Here is a 9,902-nt window from a genome sequence, read left to right as displayed (position 1 = left end):
AGGTTTGGGGAGTTGGCTGGAGAATCTATAGTGTTAATTCACATGCCTGTACCCAAGGATAGCCTCATGCTTATTATCCAGCCTGGAGATAACCATGGCCAAAGATGGGTATCATGTAGTCATTAGGTGCCATTTGTCACTGTGTTTTCAAGGCTGGTTTCTCAACCCCTGAGTTCCTTCCACCCACCCCCTACCCTTACTTCCTTCCGAGAAGGGATGTGCATGTGAAGCTGAGGGTCGAGGTGGTGACAGGTTAACCCTTCTGGTCCCAGCAGTCATTTCCTGAAGATTTCTAGTTCCCCTGAACCACGACTGGAAGAACCAGTGAGTATATCTCTTCAGGAGGCCCCCAGAAGGGCCCATTGTCCCCACAGTGCAGGAGAGATGCCGAGAGGGAGCCCCAATCCTTTAGGAGCCCCAGCCTACAGCCTACACACCGACCACTGCATTCACCTCATGGTGAAGGAGCCCTCCTATATTTTATAGAGGAGAAGTGACTTGTCTACAGTCACATGGCTTGCATAGAGGGTGAGACCAAGTGGATAGACAGGGACATTTGTAACCTGCCCCCAGCATTACCTATCCAGGTAGATAAGGAAGAAAGGGCAAGGAATGGGGTTTTTGGTTGTCCCTGCATGGTATGGCCCAAGCTGCACTGTGTCCCAGACACCCATCCCAAAGAGCTCTGTGTTGTGCCAGTTCAGGCGGTCACTCCTAAGTTGGGCAGCAAAAGCTGCTCCCAAGACCTGCTTGACATGGTTGGACAACCTCTGCCTGCCGGGTCCCCAGTCACACAGCCCAGGCCAGGTGCATGGGAAGGGCTCTAAGAGACAGGAGCACATGCAGGCTTAGCCCATGACTCAGGATCTGCCCTGGGGAAGCCGATCTTTGGTTTGCTTGTGTGAAAATGAGGGTCAAGGTCTTGCTTTGATTCTACATATTTTCCTAAAGGCAGTAGAATGAATGGGACATAGCAGGACCAGTGACCTGCCACATCATGACAACCACAAGATGGGATCCAAATTAGAATCAGTTATACTCCATGTGTGTGTAATATATCCAAGCACTCTCTAATGACATGTGTATTTAAAAACAAATAAAAAGAAGAAACAAAATTTACCTTAAATATGCCTCATTGTTATTTTTATACTTTGGTCCTGCAGTAGGAAACATGTATCACGTAGGCCTGTTGGTTCATGTCTCCTCATTTTATACCACTGGCCAAACAGTGGATGTGTTTACAATAACACCCCCACACATGTGTAGTGTGTTGCACATGGCTATGGTGTCACTGGGTGAGAGAAGGTTTCAAGCTTCTTCTTGTGCTTTCTGTGTGTCCGTCCTTGGGTGAACTGTCATTACACAGCACACGACTGTCCTCAGGATTTCCCTACTTCATCCCAAGACAGAGGTGATTCTGGCCACACCTCCTGGTTCTCTCTTCTTCTGTGACCCAAGGCCTGTGTCTCCCTCCTTCCTCCAACCGCCCACTCTGCTTTTTGTTGTGGGAGGAACCTGGGGGCTTAGCAGAGCCCCACCTTGTGTTCTGAAGCAAGGCCCACATGTGGCTGCCACCCAGGTGCTGCCTTCCAGGCCCACAGACGTGTTGTCATGGTGGGCAGACCCCTCGGCCCTTGGTCTTGTCTCCTTGCCACTTTGGTTCTGTTTGAAGTTGAGGGGTGCGTGGAGCCATGCCTGAGAGGCCAAAGGTCCACACTGAATGATTTGTTCTCAATTTTGGGTGAATTACCACATAAATGAGTAGAAAAGTGCGCAGAAGGGTAAGGTTAAGGCTCCTGCTGGGTTTTGCTGACCCAGCACACTCAGGCCAGGGGAGGAGACAGAGGCGACTGCACCTCCAAACCACCCTTTGGAAACTTTCTAGCTCCTCCCCTCAAGGGTGACCACTGTCCCCACACCTCATCATCCTGGCAGTTTAGCTTCTCAGGGTCCCAACTTGGACATCTCGTGGATGGGCAGGGAAGGGGCTGCACCCTTGGTGGTAACTGGGGAGGTGGGGGCTCCCTGCTGAGCTCCTCTGACAGCACAGGGCAGGGTGCTGGGGGTCTCAGGGCAGGTCCCCATCCCTGGGGCTTCAAGGGCATGCCTCCTTCCTTCTGTGGCCAAGATCATGGGTTTACACAATGATTTGGTGCTGCCTCAGAAGACCATGCGCAGAGGGCTGCTGGTGACCTTGCTGCAGCATTCAGCCATGATCCTGCCCTTTGAATCTAGAAGCCTGGTGACAAATGTGCGTGGCAGCTGGCAGGGTGGGCCTGGTGTTCAGGCCCAGATTAATGCTCCTTCCACTCTCAGGCCCCCACCCCTCCGTGGAGGCACTCCAGCCTCAGGGGACTCTGTGCCCAGACCTCCTGACTCCGTCTTCATCCTTCTTGCTGACTCTGACCCAGGTGAACCTGGTCACATGTAACCGGATGCAGGCTGAGCACTCTGTACCTGTACCTCCAGGACACCTGCCTGCTGCCCTCTGGGCTGTCTTTGATCTTCTTAACACAGGGCAACTGAATGGCATCTGACCCCTTGTCATTCTAGCATGACCCTTTGGGGATGGAGTCTCACCCTCCTCTCCCTGCGCTTGGTCTTCTGCCCTAGGCCACCTTCACTGAGGACCAGCTCTGGAGCAGCAGGGAGTGGGAAGGGGACCTGGACCCCTTGACTTCAGAGGGAAGGTGAGGAGCAGAGGTGCAGGAAGCTCTCAGGTTCCTGCTGGTCCAGGGCTCCAGGCCAAGAGGAGGCTGGCCTGTCCTGGAAACCTCCGAGCAGCGCCTCCTGCCTGCATCCTGCAGCCCATGATGAAAGTTCCACCATATGTGAAGACACCTCCTATGCAGATGGCTGCTTCCCTCCTCTCATTTGGCCCAGAAGTACCTGGTGGCTTCTAAAGCTTGTTTGCTCCCTGAGCAAACACAAGTGAAGTCCCCTCTCTGGTGTCACAAGGGAACTGGCCACTTCCGCTTGGAAATAGTCTGAGATTTTCACTCTGGGACTTTCTCTAGACCCATTCTGTTTTGGATCATGGAGTGAACCCACTTGGTGCCTTAGGAGAGAGGAAGGGAGTGTCTTCCTTCAGAACTGTGGGCCCAGGCTTGGCACAGCCTTGGGCATGTGTAACTCACCCAAATGCTAAGAGATAAGGGCTGAGCTGGGTCTTAAGCTGGGCTGGCTCTGAGGTTCCATGGCAGGAAGGCAGTGTGGGGTGTCCTGGGCTGGGTGGGCCTGCCAAAGGGGAGGGTCCTGAGGGCCTTGTCAGGTCCCCTGAGATTCCTTTCCCCTGGGTGGGACATGGATAGAAATACCAATTGTTCTCATCTCCTTCAGGTCTTCATAGAAGAGGTAGAGCACAGGGTGGGTGCAGCTCAGCTCCCCCCACTCCTGCACGGGCTGATACCACAACCCATAGGACACTGGGGAAGGGGACCAGCAGGGTTTGGTATGAGTTTTAGGTGGCCATACTCAGCTCCAGCCCTCTGCTTCCTCCAGACTGGGACCCACCTTGTCCATCCATGAACTTCTCCAGGAAGCTGTCCCAGGTGCCAGGGTCAGGGTGCACCTTGGCCATTTTGTTTGTAATAGGAGACAGCCACGTCCTTTGCATTACGGGCAACATAGATCACCTGCAGGAAACAACGATACCCACTGCCAGCTACACCACCCCACACACACACTCCAGGACTGCCTCCCTCCTGCCTGCCTGGCCCCCTTCATAGCACCCCTGTGGGTGGTTCCCTCTCAGCTTGACAAGGGAACATGCTGAGGCCTTGAGGCTGACTTGCTGGAGACCTCAGGGATGGCTATGGCAGCTGGGATCTGAACTCAGCTTTGATGGGAGACTCCTGGCGTGTCCCTGGAGCCATACTTCATCCTATCTCACCCCTGGGATTCCACCACACACCCAGATGGAGAACGAGTCAGGCAGGGGACCCTCCAGCCCCTCTGTGAGCCTCTGAGCACCAGGCTCCCCTGCCCTCAGGTCTGCACTGAAGGGTCTTGCTCTCCTCCTTGTCTTGGCCCTGCCACAGTGAGGGCAAGTGGCCGTCCCATTTGTGCAGAGACAAAGCTTGAAGAGACTTTCCCTGCAGAACAGGACCAACACTGGAATGGCCTAGTGGCCTCTGCTGCCACTCACCTTGACCGTCTGATCCAATAGACTCTGGGAAAGCAGGGCCAGACCAGGTGTATCTTGAGAATCTGAGGGGCGGGTGTATCTTTCAAAGTTTCCAGACCTAAAGTGCAGGCAGGAAAAGTTATGGTGTGCTGGAGCCCAATCCTTCTAACACCACATGATACAGCAACCTACCACTCACCTGTTGGAACCCCTGGGCATTTGAACTCAAGGAAGGGCACTTGTAGATAGACTGGGGCCCTGTGACACTTCTCTGGGTCACCAACCTGGTATATCATGTCTTCTATTTCACTTATTCATGTGGTACCTGTAAGGGAAGGAAACAGAGGTGAGCAGGGTGGAGGGCCTGGTCCTGTTGACCGAGGTCAGGGTTGCAGCCCCAGCAGGGGAGCAGGGTGACCCTCCTTACTTACCAGACTTGGGGTAGGTGCTGATGAGCAGGTCATCGGGCCAAGCCTGGAAGTTCTGAAGTGGACCCATCACCTCTGAAAAGTACTTGATGTGTGGGATGAGAGTCAGGGTGCACCTTGACCTTCTGATCCATTGGCCAGTGGAGGGGGAGTTGTCCTGAACCAGTTCCATGCTCCTGAGCCAGGGGCCAGCACCTGCTCTGCTTCTCTGAATCCCTTCACAAAACAGCATTTGCTGGATACTTGCTATGAAATAGGGACATTGAAGCTTCAGAAGGTCCAGTGACTTTCTAAGCTCACTAAGCTAGTAAGTGGCAGCTGGCCTGGAAAGTGGTCTAACTCCAGTGCACTGGTTCACAGGTCATGCTGCATCTTCTGATTACTTGCAGAACTTTTCAGGACCCCAGTGCCTTGCTGCAGGCCAAGCAATATAAGCAATTTCTGGAGCTGCAGTCCAGAAACCGTTTCAGAAGTTTTCCAGGAAATCCTAGGAAGCATTTCAGCTTATGAGAAATTCCTCTATGGTCTGCTCTTTGTTTTCCTTTGCTTTGGAAAGTTTGTGGTTCTGAGAATGGAGCCCAGCATATCCTGCCTGTTAGCTAACAGGTCTACCATTGAGCTCTGTCCTTGCCCAGCCTGCTCAGACTAATTGCTCATAGGCCAGCTTGCGGCTCTTACTACGTTCTGCTCACATCACAGCATACACTCAATGGGCTCCTCCTTGAGCTCCTTGGTCCTTTCCATCCAGAAACACAGTAGGCCAGGTTTAGCATGGATTCGATTTATCCAGCCAAGCTCCATCTAGGCTCCTGGACAAATATGACCAATTGAAATGAGGAGAAGAGTCCAGAGGTTCAATGTGTTCTTAGAGGTAATCTGGCTCCCAAAATACTCCGTATATGCTTGCCTTCAGGAGAAGGCAGTATACAGCTTTTTCTAATGGACCATGTAAAAGAGGGAGCAGAGGGGAAAGATGGGGTGTGAGTCAGCTCACCTTCCCTCTGGCTGAAGTCTCTGGAGACCAAGGGATCAGTCCAGAGCAGCCTCAGGCATTCCAGGGTCTGCAGATTCTGAAAACCAGGGCAAGTCCAGAGTGCTGAGTGGGCAGAGTCAAGGGACTGGGGTGGAACAGAGCAAGGAGGGCTGTTTTTGAGGCAGCATGAGATAGGAAAGACAAGGTTGCCAGAGCCTACTAGCCCTGGAGGGAGCCCCTGATTCATGGCTCCTATGGGACCTCAAGGAGCATGCCTCACGGCTGGTGGAGCACAGCCCACAGGTGCTTTTGTTTCCTGGGCTGAGGAGGCTGGACAGGAAGAGTCAAAGGGCCTCATGGAGGGAGAGCTCCCCACTGCTTTGCCTTTTCTATTGGGATCAAAATCAATTTGTAGCTGGGCACCGGAGCAGGGAGTCTTCTGAGTCTCCTAAGAGTAGTGAGTCCTCAGTGTCAGCTGGACAAAAACAGGCAAAGAGGCCTTTGTGCAGGGCAGAGGCTGCCCACATGGTAGGTCCACTGGCCCATCCCCCATTTCTGTTTTATTCACTGAGAATGAATACCACTTGTCAATACGAGAATTTACCCTTAACACACACTTTTGATTGCGCTCAAATAAAAACTGTCCAAAGCGTGGTGGAGGGGAGTGGGTGAAGAAAAGTTGCAGAAAAGGGTTGAGGAGGCTGAGGATCAGGTGTCCTGCATGTCTGTCCAGTGTTCCTGTGGAGGTAAGAACTTGGTCAAAGGCAGCCCAGGAGATGGAGGTGGATGAGTAGGGGCCAGAATCACCTCTCACTTCTTCTCCTTGCAAGCCATTTCCTCCTCAGTGCCCAGCTGGCACAGCCAACTCACTCCCCAAAGTAGAGAGTTCCACCTGCCAAGGGTGCTCTTGGTAGGAGATGATACAGAGTCAGGATTCTCAAGCCCCCTGGAGCCCAGGCCCTGGGTGCCAAGGACTTAGCTACCCCAGAATGGACTAGACCACTGGGTACCCTCTCTCCAGAGCTAGGCTGGGCTGGAAAGAGGACAGCACTCACCTAGGACATTGGCCCTGTAGGGGCAGAAGCTGCTCTGGCTCTTCCTGAAGAAATTCCTCTGTCAGACAGATCACAGGGGTCGTTAGGGACAGTCAGGATATGGCAGCACAGGGGACTTTCTTCATCCTGTTACTGGTGGCCATAGGCAATGGATGTCAGGAAAAAAGTCCTTTACATTTAGTGAGAGTTCAGTGAAAGCCAGGCCTCCCTGGTAATTTATTCTGCATTGATTTAACCTCTGCCCTGAATTGGACTCTGTTCTAAAAGAGTGAACAAGAACTGGAGTTGAGTGTGAAGAGTGGAGAGATTGATGACAAGATAAGAAATATAGAGTCAGTGAGACAACATAGAGAATGAAGGGCTAAAGTAGACCCGGCACCACACATGCGTGTAATGCCAGTAATCCTGGAGGCCAAGATAAGATAGTAGTATGTTCCCAGCCATTCTAGCTATCATAAGGGACTGTCAATCAAAATTAGTAGCAAAGGGCAAGACAGTACCTCAGTGGCACAGTGCTTGCCTGAAGGGTGTCACAGGCTGAAGGGTGTCAGTTTGTCTTGCCCCTCAACAAACAGTTTGACCCCCAAATCCTCTGAACACAAGCTACTACTTGAGAGGGATCTCACCTGGAGCTGTCTGGCACATGGGCTCAACAAAGAGAACCAGTAACTGGGTCGGTTTCCTACTTGCAGTTTGAGGCCCTACCCAGAGTTGCTGTGATATGAAAGCCAGCGGCACCGGGCCGTGGTGGTGGTGGGCAGATCCGTGCTGAAGCTCTACCCAGGCACACTGATCAGAAGGCACTGCGCAGCACACCCAGGTTGAAGGCAAAGGCAGTCTCATCCATCCTTTGGGAACTCACATGTGTGCACTCGGATTGCAGGTGGGAGGAGAGAGCATTGGGGAGGCCAACGCAGGGGAAAATTCCTGGCCTCTTCAATCCCATCGTGTTTCTTACCTGAAGGACAAGCCATGAACGAGGAGACCAGGATGGGCTCTGTGAGAACCCAAACCACAACTGCCCCGAATGAGGACAAAACCCCAACCATCCTTTGCCTCTGTCCCACCAACCACCATCATCCTACATGCTTCAAGCTCATCCACGAGGTTTCACCTGCTTGGTTCAGATAGTGCCCCTGGCCCTTGCCAACCTCGGGCCCGCCTCAAGCCTCATCCACTTCCACAAATGCTGGCTCTTCCCTATAATCCGGCTTCCACCAGGTCCCGCCTTCCTGGGATAGCCAGTGTGCTGCGGGACATCAAGGGGGGCTGAAGGTTACCCCACTGAAACGCAGGCCTGGTGCAGAGGGTTCAGGCAGTAGAGCGGGTAGACAGAAGCTCAAGAAATGTCACTGCCTCTCTTTACTCGCCCGGGAGCCCTTAGGACATTTGGATCAGGGCCGAATGCTGGGGATGTGATTTCTGTGACCAAGAACCCAGGGGAGGGCCTGGGTAGCTAGGACTACAAGATGCTTGTTTAGAAAAGGACCAGAGGTGTAGGCGAGGGACCCTGCATCCCGCAGCAGGTGCAGCTCAGCGCATCCTCTCCAGGCCAGAGCCAGAGGCCCAAGCCCCGCCCCGGAACACCGGAGGCGGAACACGTGGCCAGGACCAACCAATTAGCGAGCTCTGGGGCAGAGTCAGTCCTCACGCGGGCTCTGATTGGCTAGCTGATGGCCAGCGCCAAACTCTTGACTGTTGGAGTCGCCTTCTTGCCTGAGGGAGGAGGTGCTGAGCTGAGGACGCCCCAGTGAGGTCGGGAGAAGATGTCCCAGAGGAAGTGGCTTCACTAAGGACCCTGGCCAAGTCCCAGGGGGCCTTCTGTCTCTTCTGGGTCGCCTCCCCCCCTGGGCTGCTGCGATGAGACAGCGCAAATTACCTCTGGGAGGAGCTGCAGCGGGACTTGGAGGACGAGTAAGCAGTGAGTGGAGTGGCCTGGGTCCTCCCTAGGAGGGAAGAGGGCTCCTGGGGCCGGGTAGGACCTGCTTCCCATCCTTCTGCCCCCAAGGAGGTGGGGAGTATAGTATTTAGCCTTCTTTGGGAGGCAAGATCCAGTTGTAGCCATTTTAAGTATAGCCTTCCCTTACCCTGCACCAGTTTTAAAATGAGGTAATAGCTTAGAATGTAACACTGAGCTCCTTTGTCCAGGCCCAGGCAGCGCTCGGGTAGAGATAAACAGAGGCCAACTTCCCACTCAGGTGCGCTTGCTAACCACGTTTGGTAGCACACCATTGACTGGTCTACTTCTGAAGACATATTAAATTTCTTGTGGCACCTTGGTATTTGTAACAGTGGAAGCCAGGTTCTGGGGAAGTGCCAACCATGGTAATAGACCCCTCAGGGATTATAGTACCACTAATCAGCATATCCCCAGAGAGCTGGGGCTTCCTGTTTGCTGGTGGCTTTGAAGATGGAGAGATGAGAAATTACTTAGGGTTTCAGAGCCCTTACCAGATGAAAAATCTATCCCTCTCTCCAACATTACCCCATATTAGAGGCATGATAGAGAATTCCCCTGCAGGTCCCCCGCTATTCAGAAGTCTCACTGAGGCCCAAGCAAGGGCTTTTGCGAGCTGGAATTCATATGTTTGTGGTCCCCAGGAGAAAACCCAGTGGCTCCATAACCTTGGACTTGATGTGGCAACTGGTGCCCCTGTGAGGACCATGTTTTTCTTAATCATAGTGTTAGGAAACAGACAGATGAGGATGTGGGAACATGAGTTAAGAGAATAATTTTATAAAATGGGCCCACTGTGCTGACCCCCACATACTTTCTTTTCTAAGAAGCAACCTACCTGCAGCCCTGCCTGGTCTCACTGGACAAGATCTGTCACATCCCTCAGTAAATTACCTGTTCAGGAGAAATGTGGGCCCGAAATAAGTTCATAAGAGGAACTCGAATTATCCTGAAGGAGAAGACTTGTGACCAGATGCCGCAGTCTGGCTGGGCACAATTCAGGAGCCACTTGTCAAAAGAAACTATCTTTATTTTTAAAAACAGCTCCTCAGGAAAAAACCCTCAGAGCCCAACTGCCACCACCGGCTTCCACAAGCCTCTCACCCAAACAAGCCTCTTCACCTCCCACAATCCTCCTGTTCTTGAGGCCAATTGGCTGGGTTGCATGGGCGGAGCCAAAGAAGTCCCCCAATGAGCAGCTCCGTGGAAGAACCAATCAGCTAGATGTTGCTGGGGCCGCTGTGAGCCAATCATCAGCTGGCAGTCTGAAGGGCAGGGAAACAGCCCAATGAACATCACTGTGGAGGAGCCAATCAGCTAGATGTTTCTGGGGCTGCTGTGAAGCAATCATCAGCTGGCAGTT

At 52.9% G+C, this 9,902-nt stretch overlaps 1 pseudogene across 1 annotated transcript; it reads right to left on the bottom strand.

Moving 5' to 3' along the window:
* Positions 1–1,115: 1,115 nt before the first annotated feature.
* On the bottom strand, positions 1,116–9,859 carry LOC101966606 (sulfotransferase 1A1-like; annotated as a pseudogene). Its single transcript, XR_013426957.1, has 6 exons — positions 6,583–9,859; positions 4,558–6,265; positions 4,326–4,451; positions 4,148–4,244; positions 3,514–3,635; positions 1,116–3,425 (listed from the first exon to the last, which is right to left on the bottom strand). The product of XR_013426957.1 is annotated as a sulfotransferase 1A1-like (transcript).
* Positions 9,860–9,902: the final 43 nt, after the last annotated feature.

This window comes from Ictidomys tridecemlineatus, chromosome 10 (assembly GCF_052094955.1).
Source record: "Ictidomys tridecemlineatus isolate mIctTri1 chromosome 10, mIctTri1.hap1, whole genome shotgun sequence".
Classification (NCBI taxonomy): Eukaryota; Metazoa; Chordata; class Mammalia; order Rodentia; family Sciuridae; genus Ictidomys; species Ictidomys tridecemlineatus.
This window is presented reverse-complemented; position numbering and strand designations above follow the sequence as displayed.